The sequence below is a fragment of the Durio zibethinus genome, chromosome 2 (genome assembly GCF_047325235.1).
Source record: "Durio zibethinus cultivar Kanyao isolate XHJ-2024 chromosome 2, ASM4732523v1, whole genome shotgun sequence".
Taxonomy (NCBI): Eukaryota; Viridiplantae; Streptophyta; class Magnoliopsida; order Malvales; family Malvaceae; genus Durio; species Durio zibethinus.
The window spans coordinates 5,885,353-5,899,171 of record NC_143163.1 but is presented as its reverse complement, the minus strand read 5'-3'; the positions used below and the strand labels follow the sequence as shown (position 1 = coordinate 5,899,171).

The following is a 13,819-nucleotide window of genomic DNA, read 5'->3' as shown; positions in this document are numbered from 1 at the left end:
TACATTATCCATCAATTAATTGACAAATTTTTATTAATTATTGCTTTTTTTTAATTATAAACAAAATTATATTTATTGATTTATTACATTAATCAAGAATATTATTAAATACAAATAAAAAAAATTTTGAACCTCTTGCAACGCGCTGACATATTGCTAGTTACTATAAATTAAATAAAAAAAAAAAAAGCGAAAGCAATGTAGCTAAAAGTATGTTACTAAAATTCTTTGAAATCTTAAAACACCTTTTTTTTTGTTTTTTGGTTTATGACAATATCAGAGAAATTAGATAAATGCTGCGTGATCAATCCAAAACAATTAACATTGTCAGCTCTCCAAAAATAATTACAAACAGAATGACTTTGGGAACAGACAACATAAGCAATTGAAAAATTCTCAGGAAAAAAAATTAAATGAATTTAAACTCGAGGAGCTAACAAAAGAGATGTAGATGCAGAAGATGTTGAAGATGTGGTTAACTGTGAGGAATTGGTGCTATAACTATAACTTGAAAATTGGTTTTGTTGCCCCTCAGAATCAGTGCCTCTGTAAGACAATGGAAATGAAGGAACATTCAATGGAGGAGCATAATATGTTGGCACTGGCATTTTTAATGGGAGAATGGGCAATGGAGCTTCGAAATTGAGTGCGTGAATGGCTTGCTGCATCGGAGGCCTGGAATTTTCATCCGGGTGCGCGCACCATAGCCCGACAATCATCAGTTGCTCCATTTCCTGCTTAACAAATTCCCCATGTAGCCTTGGGTCACATGCTTCAAGCAGTTTTCCTCTTCCATACAGCTCCCAAACCCATTCCACCAAATTTACTTTACCTTCTCCGGCCTTTGGGTTGATCGGTTTTCTTCCACAGGCTATCTCCAAAGCTACAATACCAAAACTATACACATCTGATTGTTTGCTGGCCTTACCTGCTATATGACATTCTGGTGCCAAGTAGCCCATTGTCCCAGCCAAAACAGTAGTTTGTGATCCTTTTGCATGGTCCACAAGCCTTGCGAGCCCGAAATCTCCAAGCTTGGCATTGAATTCCGAATCCAACAAAACATTGCTTGATTTTATATCTCTATGCACCACACATTGTTCCCACCCTTCGTGCAAGTACAGCAATCCTGAGGCCAATCCTTGGGCAATCTTGTACCTTACCTCCCATGTCAATAAGCTATATTCGGTAAAGAGGCAAGAATCTAAGCTACCATTGGGCATGAACTCATAAACAAGTAGGAGCTCTTTTTTGTCATGGCACCAGCCGATAAGTTGCACTAGATTCCTATGCCTCAATCGACTGATGATCTTTACTTCTGATGCGTACTCCTTTATCCCTTGTTTTGATCCGCTTGAAACTCTCTTGATAGCAACATAGGTACTGGAATCCCTCAAAAATCCTTTATAGACCCCACCAAAGCCTCCCTGACCTAGCTTCCCTGCATCCTTAAAATTGTCAGTGGCATGAGCTAATTCATTATATGAAAACTTCCTCGGTCCCTTTCCTCTCTCAAATTCATCCTCTATTTCCTCATCAATGACATGATCATTGTCTTCATCCTTCACAAATTTCTTTCTGTAGAAAATAGCAAGGCAAACCAAAACCATTCCACCAACCAAAGCACCAGCAACTCCCAATCCTACTGCCAAACCTGTCCTGTTTTTCCTCCTATTGCGGTTAAGATTAGGTTCTGGAGATAGGGCAGCTGTATTATTATCAATTTCTAAGCTTGAACTGAAATCCCAAGAATAAATTTGATGTATAGCAGATGCATTCCCCGTGGCTGCGGAGAATCCAAAAGTAACCCATTCAGGCAAGTAAAGCCTCAAATCAACCATAGCACTAAGGTGTTGCATCACTGTAGTGTTATTTCTAAATCCAGTGAAGGCAACACTTAAATTTTGCGTCCTGGAATTATAACTAATCCAAGCTTCATTTCTTTTCCCTGCCATGATATCACTCCACCATGTTATATTACTAATCGATTGCATAGAGTTGATATCAACACCTACATGTTCATGCTCCGGATCCCAAGTATTTTGATAAATATCAAACTCCACCGCTACAAATCTATTGACTGTTGTGTTTAGTTGCATACCATCACTTGCAAGAGCAAGACTACCGCCTTTTGTGACATTATCTGGAATTCTTGAATCTTTAGGTACAAGAAAGAATGCAATTCCATCTCCATAAGAAGTACTGTTCTGTGAATCTATGACAAAGGTGAAACGGGTGGTGAAGTCCGTGAGATTTCCAGATGCTTTGTCCCAGAGGTGCATCGGTTTGTTGTATGTGGCTCGACCAATACTTGCAGTCATTCGAAGATCTCTCTGGTTTGCTGTAAGCTGAATGGCTTGGTTGGCTGGGTAGGCGTTCTGATAACTTATGTTGTTATCATTAGTAGTGAAACTTGTGAAGTTGAACGATAAGGCGTTTGTGAAGGGAGTGATCAGGCAAAGGAGAACGGTGATTGTCAAGAGCTTAAACAGGAGAGACTTAATCAAGCTGAAGATGGCCATAATTGGCAGCTGGGAGGTTGGCATAGAAACTAGCATCTTCTTTTAACCTAAAAATCGTTACAGTTAGAGGAAAAAGTCTCCATACTGCTCTGTCTTTTTTCTTGGTCAACATTGTGATTTCTTTAAAAATTAACAGCTATTTCAAGTTGTTCATTTATTTGCATAAATATTTCAAGTAATTCATACTTCATACCATCTCAAGGAGATGCATCTTCTAGAAACTGTACCTTACAGTTAAAAATAAGATTAATTAATTTAATTTTCATTATGACATGTCGTTGATATCGTCAATCTTCAAAAGCCCTTTATGGTGTGCTGCCCTTAGAAAGCAAGTTTGAAAATTGGGTGTTCCCATGTATTTTTTTTCCAATGGTATTTTATGTCGAACGATTATAGTTCTCTCATTTTGATGTCTGGGTACAGCCATTTTGAAATGTATTTGTCTTGTTCAAACTCTATGCACTGAAATTCGTTACAACTTGAAACAATGAATGTGGATTGGTGAGCAGTAAAGATCTGGGAAGAAAATTTCAAGCAAATTTCTGACATCAAACAAACGTAGTTTTCTGTAGGTAGGTTGAGAAGATTAAATGGCGAATACTGTTGCGTCTTTGAAGGAAACGGGACGGAAAAAGGAAAACTAACAATCAACGCAGCCCACACAGGCCAGCAAAAAGCAATTAAAAACATAAGGTCATCGCCTCACGGCATCAACCAAACAGACTCAACATAAGAAAATCCATATGCAGGCAACTGAGCCACAAGGTAACAGAATCAAATCCTCACAAACATAAATATAATTTAAACCCTAAAAGGAAATATACAATATTTACTGACCTCAACCATTTTTGTAAGGAAAGTAAGTGGAGAGTTTGGGACTAAGAAAAATAGAAAACAACGCGGTGGTCATCCTCAAATTTATATATAATAAAACATATAAAAAATAAAGCTTTTTGAAAAAAAAAAATCAATGTAATTGGTTTTTTTTATACGTGTATAATGTTAAATATATAAAAATTATATGTTTTGTTTTTAATTAGTTTGGTTTCATTTAAATTTAGTAAGTTATTTCAAATAATAAACCTTTTTTTTTTTGGTTTTTACATTTCACATGTATATATAGTCTTCATCATATTTGCATAACCATTAATTTAACTCTTGATTGTCAACTTGAATTTAACTTTTAAATTTGGATTTGCATTAATTTCAAATTTTAATTGGTTACTTTTGAAATGAATTTATCAAATTTAGTTTGCACAAATCGATAATGAAAAGAAAATTGAAAATGCAAATAATTGAAAATGAGGAGAGATAAAGTTAGACCAATAAAAATTAAAAAGTTTTATATATTTTTTAATCATTGATTTTAATAAATCCAATAGATAAGAGAGATAAGTGAAAAAAAAGTTTAATCTTATCTATTAGATCTATTAAAATTAATGATTAAAAAAATATAAAACTTTTTTTTAATGTAAGCTGATAATTTTTCATTAAAAACATATCATTTCTTTATTATTTAAAGAGCACCTATTAGTATAATTAATCAATTAAAATTTCGCATTATATAAAATCCATAAAAAATTATGTAAAGCCATACTTTTTAAATAATGAACTTGTATATAAATCTTTGTTGGATTGATTAATTGCAAAATTGTAGCAGCAATTCAAACCTTCTTATTTCAAGCATTAATTAACGTATACTTTTATATTATTTGTCATCAAAATATTTTGTCAACCCGTAATTTCAAAAATTGAAGCTTCTTTGTTTTCTTCATTCTGCTAAGCAATTAAAGTTTTATCAACCATCAAAGCAAGAATTACAGCTCAAAACCAAACAAATACAAGAACGAGATAAAAGCTCAAAATCCTGCTTGTTCGCTACCTTGTTGCTGAACGTTGGAACCATGAACTACCTTTCTAGTGGGACTCTGTCTATAATTGCACACAGTTTTTACCATTTGCCCAATTCAGCACCAATCTTAACGAAAAGAATAATACAAAAAGCGGAGAAATCTAGGACGTAACGAGGCATCGAAATGAAAAAAAATGAGCCAACACTACAAATAAATAGACAAAATTAACTATCAAAAACTCACAAAGAAAATACTACCGGCGGCTTTTCCCTTGCAGCTTAGTGTGCCTAATATTCTATGCAAAAGATCATTTTGTATCTGATGCTGGAATCTTTGCACTATCCTTCAAGGAATCACCAACGGAACCAGTGCCTGAAATTGGGTGCGGTTTCTGGTGGAGGCACTGTTATGGGATGAATTCGATGCAGAAGATGCAACAATATTGGCTTGATGAGCTGCAATGTATGTTGGAACTGGCATCTCCAGTCGTAGCACGGGCACTTGAGCTTTGAAACCAAGGGTATCAACAGCCTGCCTTATTGATAGGCGGACTAAATAGTTTGGATGAGCACAAGCCAGCCCAACTAAGATCGAGCGTTCCATTTGTTCGTTGTCATAATGGTCAGACAATCGTTGGTCTGCTGCATCAACAATACTTTCTCTCCCATATGGTTCCCAAATCCACTCCACTAGTTTAGTTTTGAATTTCTTGCCATTTTTATCAATCACATCAATAGCCTGCTCTTCGGAGGCTATTTCTAACATAACAATACCAAAGATGTATATGTCGGATTCCTTAATGGCTTTGTATATCTCAAGACACTCTGTTGCTACATAGGCGTCAGTCCCAAGCATAATAGTTGTTCGAAACCCTCGTGGCCTTGTCCATGGTCAACAAGCCCAGTGTCATGATCAAGTTCTAGTGTCTCAATATTGTCACGATTGACCCTGAGTTGAGCAGCGATCGAGGCCTAGTTGGTAGGATTGTGATCTTGGAGTTGTGTACAGGATTTTGATTAGGGAAACATGTTGATATGATGTGTAGGCAGTGTGAGCCTTGGGTCGTAGGATGTGTGAGCAAGTTCGAGCCAGTGAGTGAGCACCCTTGAGCCAGGTAGCCAATTGGGTGCTGTTGGTTAAGGTCGTGTGCGGGCACCTTCGAATGGGTTGGTGGAGCAACAAGCAGAATTAGAGAATCATGGTAACCAAGAGGAAAGTCACGAGACCTTGAGTTAGCTGAAAAAAGGCCTTAAGATGGTTGGGGAGAAAAGTATCCCCATTTCGGACAATCTTACGGTTCATGGTATGAGACTTATAAAATCTCTTACGCTTTTTATAGGGAGACGACTAGTGTCAACTCTCCACCACCCTTTTAGCTAATAGGCAGACAAGGGCTTGACTAGTCTGAAGTGAGCTACTCCTAGGCACATGTGGTGTCTAGGTGGACAGGGCATCGTAGGGTCATGAGTGTGGCACAGTGTCTCCTCGGGTTATGGTAAGTCGAGGGACGGTTAGGGTCAGCGAGCCTTATATCGCACCTTTACGTTGAGCCATGGGGTTAGGCGATAGCAATTGCTATGCCCTTCGATTTCCCCTCTTTGAACCGGAAGGATCATTAAATGGTGTTTGCGTAGGAAAGGCACCATCTAGCCTGAGGGATGAGTGAGCTAGTAGGCAAGCACGTGCTAGACCTTTGTGGCCAATCGATAGAAGGTTACTATAGCTGAGGTAACACACCTAAGTCCCAAAAAAGGGATGGGCATGATGTTAAATGTTCATCATACGTGTGGGTAGCTTAAAATGAGGCCAAGGGCTAAAGCCCTAAAAAATGTGCTTTGTGGGATGAGATAAGCCTAGAAGCTCTAAGCTGGCTGTTGATTAGCATCAGTATTGTGCCTACGGGATCTTGGCACAAGAGATTACGTATGATACAGATAGGCATGGTGTTGGTTTCTTATCATGCCAGAAAGCAATAATATCATGAGAACCAGGGCTATAGACCCCTATGAGAATTCAAGGGTCGGTGTTCCAGACCTTGATGCCTACAGGCAGATATGGGTGCTCAAGGCCACCCTACGAATTGTGGGTTGATGAGTTAATGAGAGTTGGGTTCCTTTCTATCGAGGTGCAACCTTACTGGGTTTGAGTCAGGAAAGACTCGTGAGTATACGGCTTGAAGGATCAATATTGAGTTGTCTGTGGAAAAATGAACTCTTAAAAGGCTAACATCGACTATGAGTAGTCTTGGTACCGCATGGACACGTGGTTTCAGTCTAAGAAACGCGCAGCCTATGACATTTTGGTATCAAAGCCTAGTTCGGCTCAAAGATAGGACTAATATGGCCCCAGGTGTAGGCATGATAACATGAAATTGAGGCAGTGCTAAGCTCAAAGAGAGCTATTAAGATACGAATGCGGTTCTGTCGCTATGAGGGCTCAAGAATGAGCCAACAATGTGTGTTGTGGGATAAATTGGCCTAGGGGAATAGTTTTGGAGTAGGCTCTTGGATGCCAAACAAAAGGGCATAAGAGTCTAGCCTCACCTAGCAGAAGGTGTTGGCACGTGTAGGCATATAATGCCCTTATGGTGGGAAAATCATGGTGAGACCGAAATATGAAAAGGGCATACACCATGAAATGGTATTGAGTAAGGCCATGTTGATTGAAAGATTTTTATCCTGAGAGACACGAGTCATGTGTATTGAGATCAGTTACTAACGTATGCACTTATTGTATGGTACAAGTGCCCTAGCGAGGGTATGAGCCAAGTATTTGGGTCCAAGTGTAGAGCCATTCTACAGAGGAAGAGGAGTTCCAGTTGGCTGAGGATTGAAGCCGTAAGTTGTGATGGTTGGTGTGCTTTGTGTTGGCCGATAGGGAAGGCCTTTTGAGATGTGGTGGTTAGTGGGCCATGATAGTGTGCAATTCAATGGAATGAGCAAGCGAAATTGGCCAATTGATAAAGCCTTATGAGCTGTGTGGGTTAGAGGACCGATTGAGCAGAGTAAGCCAAGGGTATTGGCATTGGAGTTGTGTATCTAGTCAATGGGCTAGATGAGATTTGACCAAGGCAGAGATAAGTTGATTGAGTTGAGCCAAATATGGAATCTTTTGAATAGATGCTGGCAAATGGGATGGCCTTGAGTTCGAGTGGGTCAGTGGACCCTAGTATTAAATGGGTTAGCGAACCCTCGAGTTAAACAAGTCAGTGGATAATGTGATCGTTTGGATTGGTGGATCCTAGAGCAGTAAATGGGCTTTGAGATGCCCTATGAGCTATGCTAGAGTTAAGGCAAATGAGTTGTGGAACCATCATGGAGATATGGTTGCGTGTAGGAGCTGAATCGAGTTTGAGTAAAAGTGGGGGAGACTTGTGATTCCCGATGAAACTGAGCTAAGATAGTGGAGCCTGAGTTTATTGAGCATGGTGTTTGAGTCTAAGATAGAAAATGAGTAGCGCGTTAAGGTGCCACCACGAAGACAGTTGGCCAGAGGGTCACATCTAGAAAAGTGACCTTAGAAGGACCAAAATGACCCAAGTTGTGAGATGACCAAAGTGTTTGAATGCCACCATGTTAGGGTCTATCATGGGTGGTACCGTATGAATGCGGTTGACCTAAAGCACTACGTCCAGAGGGGCATATCAAAAAGTCAGTGCCACAGACGTGCGGTTAGTGTGATAGGTCACATCCAGTGGAAAACACCAATGTGTGGCAAAGTAAATGGTCATTCATTCTACTGAGGGTCATGATTGATAAAGGTGCCTTAAGGTCGTAACATGATGTGCTCATGGGTGAAACAGTATTACGGTAATCGAGATAGAGTCTGATGGACCGAGTTGGAAACAAGATAGAGGTGCATTGGAATTGGGATGAGACTTATCTACATCGACAATGGACGAGTACTATGAATGATGCCTCATGTGATGGGATCTCGACCTAATCTTTGAGAACACAAGTGAAAAATATATGAAAAAATGTCAACCGTGTGCAATAAGAGAGTTAGGTGTGGTCTTGGCATCAATTAGGGCATCGACATAGTAAATGGGGGAGAATGTCATGGTCAGGCCCTGGTATGCCTCGGTCCTACCATAACTGATCCTGAGCTGAACAGCGATCGAGGCCTGGTTGGAAGGACTATGGTCCTGGAGCTGCATTTAGGCATTTTGAGCATGAGAACATGTTGTTGATACGATGTGCGGGCAGTGAGAGCCTTGGGCCATAAGATGCACAGGCAAGTTTGAGCCAGTGGGTGAGCACCCTCGAGCCGAGTAACCAATTAGGTGTTGTCGGTCAAGGCCATGTGTGAGCATCTTCGAATGGGTTAGTAGAGCAACAAGTTGAATTAAAGAATCATGGTGACTAAGAGAAAGGTCATGAGACCCTGAGTTAGCTGAAGAAAAGCCTTAAGATGGCTAGGAAAAAAATATCCCCATTTCGAACAGTTTTATAATTCCTAGTAAGAGACCTAAAAAATCTCTTACACTCTTTATAGGAAGACGATTGGTGTCAACTTTCCACCACCACCTTGGCTAGTGGATAGGGGGGAGCCTAGCTAGTTGAAGTAAGCTACTCCTAGGCACATGTGATGTTTTGATCGGTGGACATTGTAGGGTCACGAGTGTGGTACAGTGTCTTTTCGATTCATGATAAGCCTAGGGATGGTTGGGGTCAGCGGGCCTCATATCATACCTTTGCATTGAGCCATTGGGTTAAGCGGTAGCATTCACTATGCCTTTCGATTTTCCTTCATTGAGTTGAAAGGATAATTATATGGTATTTGTGTATGACGGTCATCATCCAGCTGAAGGATGAGCAGCTAGCAGGCAGACATGCTACTAGACCCTTGTGGCCAATCGGTAGAGGGGTGCTGCAGCTGGGGTAGCACACCTGAGTCCTAGAGGCGGGACGGGCATGATGATGAGTGTCCATTATGCGTGCGGGCAAACTAAAATGAGGCTAAGGGCTGAAGCTCTAAGAAATGTGCTTCGTGGGATGATATGAGCCTAGAGGCTCCGAGCTGGCTATTGACCAACATCGGTGTTGTGCCTGCAGGATCTTGGCATAAAAGATTGCGTACGATACAGGCAGGCATTGTATTGGGTTCTTACCATGCCAGAAAGCAATAACATCATAAGAATTAAGGCTGCAGGCCCCTATGAAAATTCGAGGGTCAGTGCTCTGGACCTTGATGCCTGCAAGTAGAGATAGGTGTTTGGGGCCATTACGGGAATCGTGAGTCGATGAGTTGATGGGAGTTTAGTTCCTCCCATAGAGGTGCGACCCTACGAGATTAGAACCAGGAAAGACTTATGAGTATGCGACTTGAAGGATCAACATTGAACTATTTGTGAGAAAATGGACTCGCGAAAGGCTAACTTCGACTATGAATAATCTTGGTGTCGTATGGACAAGTGGTTTCAGTCTAAGAAACGTATGACCCGTGACACCTAGCCAGGTTAAAGTCACCTAACTCGGCATTGAAACTCAAATCCAGCAGAACATTACTTGATTTGATTTCTCGATGCAGCACGCATTGCTCACATTGTTCCTATAGATAGAACAACGCTGAGGCCAAGCCCATAGCAATTTTATACCTCATCTCCCATGTCAAAAAGCATGGTTCTCTAAATAGCTGGTAATCGGGACTCTTATTTGGAAGCAACGCGTAGACTATGAGGAACTCCTGATTGTCATGGCACCAACCGATGAGTTGGACAAAATTCCTGTGCCTCAATCTGCTAATAGTTTTCACTTCTGATGCATACCCTTTCTCCCTTTGTTGGTATTGTGGAGTTGTCTTTTTGAGAGCAATATTGCAATTCACGTCCCTTAAGAAGCCTAAATAAACCTTTCCAAAACCACCCTCCCCATGCAGACCTTCATCAGCAAAATTACAGGTTGCACATCCAGTTCCTCGTATGAAACTTCCTAGTTGCAGTCACCATTTCCATTTCTTCGTTGACAAACATGGTATTATCTTCCTTGCCCCTGTACTTTTTCCTCTAACAGAAAAACCGAGCCAGAGCCAAAACAGGGAGCAGAGCAAAAATTCCACCAGCAACCCCCAAACAACCCATAGCCATGACCTGCTCTTCCTTCTGGGTTGACTGCAGGACTGGTTGGGCTCGTTGCTGCTGCAGGTGTTGCTGTTGGAGGATTACTCTGGTAGGTTGTATTCATAGCATCTTGTAAGCTAGGGCTGAATTCCAAGTAGTATGTATCTCAAACAAATATACAGTGGCTCCTGAGAAGCCAAAAGTCACCCATTCTGACAAATATATGCTAAGATCCAGCACCGCAGAAAGACTAGATGAATTATTATGAGTGAAATCATTGGCATCAAGTAAAAAAACACTCAGATTTTTTTTTTACTAGAGTTGTAACTGATGAAAACATCAACTTTTCCCCCATTTGCAGTATCACTCATCCACCATTCGAAAGGGCTAAGAGAATTCACGATAGAGTTGAAATCAATGGCCGCACATGCCCTCGGGATCCACATGATTGGAAAACGTATCAAACTCCACTGCAAGAAATTTAGGGTTAAGGTTACAAGTAGGATCTCTACTTTGAAGTCGCAACAGACCGCCTGCGGATTGAGGCGGGATTTTTTGAGCCATTGGGAGCAAGGAAAAACACAAAACCATCACCCTTTAAACTATCCTCGAGGGAATCAATGACAAAAGAGAAGTGAGTAGTGAAATCTGCAAGTACGAGATTCCCAGATGAATTGTACCAAAGGTGCATTGGTTTGTAATGCGTGGCTCGACCAACACTATTATTCAGAACCTTCTTTTTTTGGGTTACTGGTGAGTTGGATTACGTTGTCTGATGGTTATGCATCAACTTCATACGCAATGTCATGCACATTTGGGTTGAAAGCAGTGAAATTGAAATTGATGTCATCATCGATTATTGTTGCCCTTGAGAGAGGAAGCAAAACCAAAAGAAGGAAGCATAATATGAAGAGAAATGCAGGTTTCCATATTTGAGATATAAGCTGTCAACATTTTGAGAGGTCATGATTTTCAGGGTAAGGACCGAGGAAAGGTGCTGCAAATGCAAAGTACTCCTAATGATTTTCAAGATTTTTTGGCTAGCATAAGTAATAAGTTAGTCAAAATAACAATCTAGAATTTTAACATGGATCGCATAACATTATGGATGTGCCAACAATAGTAGTTGAATCGGTAATAGTAAAATATTTCATTTTCAAGGTTTAAATTTAATTTTTATTGTTAATGATTTATTTGATAGATAATTTATAAAGTCAATGCAAGTTCTCACTTAAACTTTTAATGCACCAAAAAAAGTTTTAATCTGATTACTTTTGTTAATTTAATATAATTGAATATTTACTGTCTAAAATATCTAACTAACTCAATATTAATCTAAATCTCTTCTCACTCTCTTATTTTATGTCTTAATTTCTTATAACATAAAATTTATTTTTTATTCCAATAAAATTAAATGTATTTATGTACAAATCAAATATTTAATATAATGTCCTAAAGTTTCATTTGATTGTTATGTTAACTATTTTTTTTGTTTAAAAGGAAAAAAATAAAATTTCCATTTGAATGAAAAAGTTGTAATCTGTTTAGAGAACAATAATGCATGATTTAATTATTTTACGTAGAATGATTATATTGAAATTGATGTCGCGTTGCATATAAAGGCATTTATTTATTTTTAATCAATCTTTATTTTATTTTTTTATTATAATTTAATAAATAGATAAAATACCAACAAATGATTAATTAAATTAATTAAAAAAAAATTTTTACAATGAAATTTTCGATTCGAATTTTATTAATGATTATTTATTGAATTAATTTTGAATATATTATTTATAATTATTTATTTTAAATTATTGATATATTTTATCTTAATTAAAAATTAAATAATTTATTTATTTTAAATTTTTCTTAAAAAAAAAACAGATGGATAGAATTTATGAGTACATGTTTTGTTGTTGTAAATTGTTGCAAGAAAAGCATCATTCTAATTTGTACAATATTAAATAAAAAAAAAAGTGGACGGTGGACACGCAAACAGGTAGACAGGCAGAGACAAAAGTCTTTGAAAGAAATTGAACTTTGTTCGGCTTGTCGTCTGTGAATAATAAGAGTGGTCGTTGCAATTTGCAAAGACTTAAAGACTTCTATCAAGTCAATAGTCTCCGGCGAAAACAAGAGCCCGGGCTTGATGGGAAAGAAAAAAAAGTGTTTAATTCAATAATTTAGTTAAAAATTAAAAATATTATGAAATTTAATCATTAAAATGAAAAAGTTTTCTTACTTTCTTTTCGTTTTTATCGAACAAAACTTAAAAATTTATTGTTTTAAATCTTTTATGTATATATTTTATTGAATCGATATCTTTTATGTCTATTTTAACTCCACCATAAAAGTCAAAAACTCCATAATTAAATATTTAAAAGTAAGGTTCATTTAGTGTCGTGATCGCAAATGTAAGTGTAACAAAACACATGACAATTTTTTTTTTTATATATTTAGTGTTAGTCTAGTATTATTATTGTCGTAAAAAAATTTTTGAATTAGAAAAAATGTGGTTAGAAATTTAAGTATTTGATATTATTGTAAAAAAAAAATTATAAGTAATTGAAATATTAAAAAATATATATAATATTAAAATATTAAAATTATAAAATGAATAAAATGATTTTTTATTCCAAATATATTTTTTTACCGCAGCAATCTTCTGAAAGAACTTTTTGGTTTGAATTGAAAATTTAAACTTTCAAATTGAAAAGCCAAAATTATCTTATTATTTAATTTTATGATTGAATCAAAAATAATTTTTAACACAAAAACTATTTTTAATAACAATGCTAAACCACAGCTTAATTTTTTTTCAGTTCTCGTAATTTTCAAAAGCTACTACAACTTTCATACTAATGCTTACTGGGCAACAATTTGGCTTAGTTAAAATAGGGAAAGCATTTTCCAACAACGACCACTCAAAAATATCGATCTAGGTTGCTCGGAGATTGACATGATACATATACATATATATATATATATATATATATATAACCAAGAACAATAGGTTTGATTTATTTACACGAACTTCATGGATATTTTTACCGTTTTTCTTTTTCTTTTTTGGTACCATTGCTCTTAAAAGAATAATGCATCCTTAAACTCTTTGGCTTGAAATTCTGATAATGCTTAGAGCATAAAATGTGCAGAAATCTTATCAGCCATGAAGTTCACGGCCTGGGTATTAAGAAGTTACAAAATTTATGGCCTGTGTATATTTACCAAATTGCAAAATACAATACAATACTGTGTAGTCAGTGGAAAATTAGGAATTTTGACTAGTAGTGTTAAAGATAGTTTCTCATTTATTGTATTTTATATAATTACTAGAATATATAATATATCTAGTATTGTAAAAATATATTATTAAAAATTTC

General features: G+C 37.4%; 2 pseudogenes; both read right to left on the bottom strand.

Annotated features, from left to right (window-relative positions):
• Positions 1-285: 285 nt before the first annotated feature.
• LOC111308335 (L-type lectin-domain containing receptor kinase IX.1 pseudogene) lies at positions 286-2,712 on the bottom strand (annotated as a pseudogene).
• Positions 2,713-4,682: 1,970 nt separating this feature from the next.
• LOC111308063 (L-type lectin-domain containing receptor kinase IX.1-like) lies at positions 4,683-11,484 on the bottom strand (annotated as a pseudogene).
• Between the last annotated feature and the right edge of the window lie 2,335 nt (positions 11,485-13,819).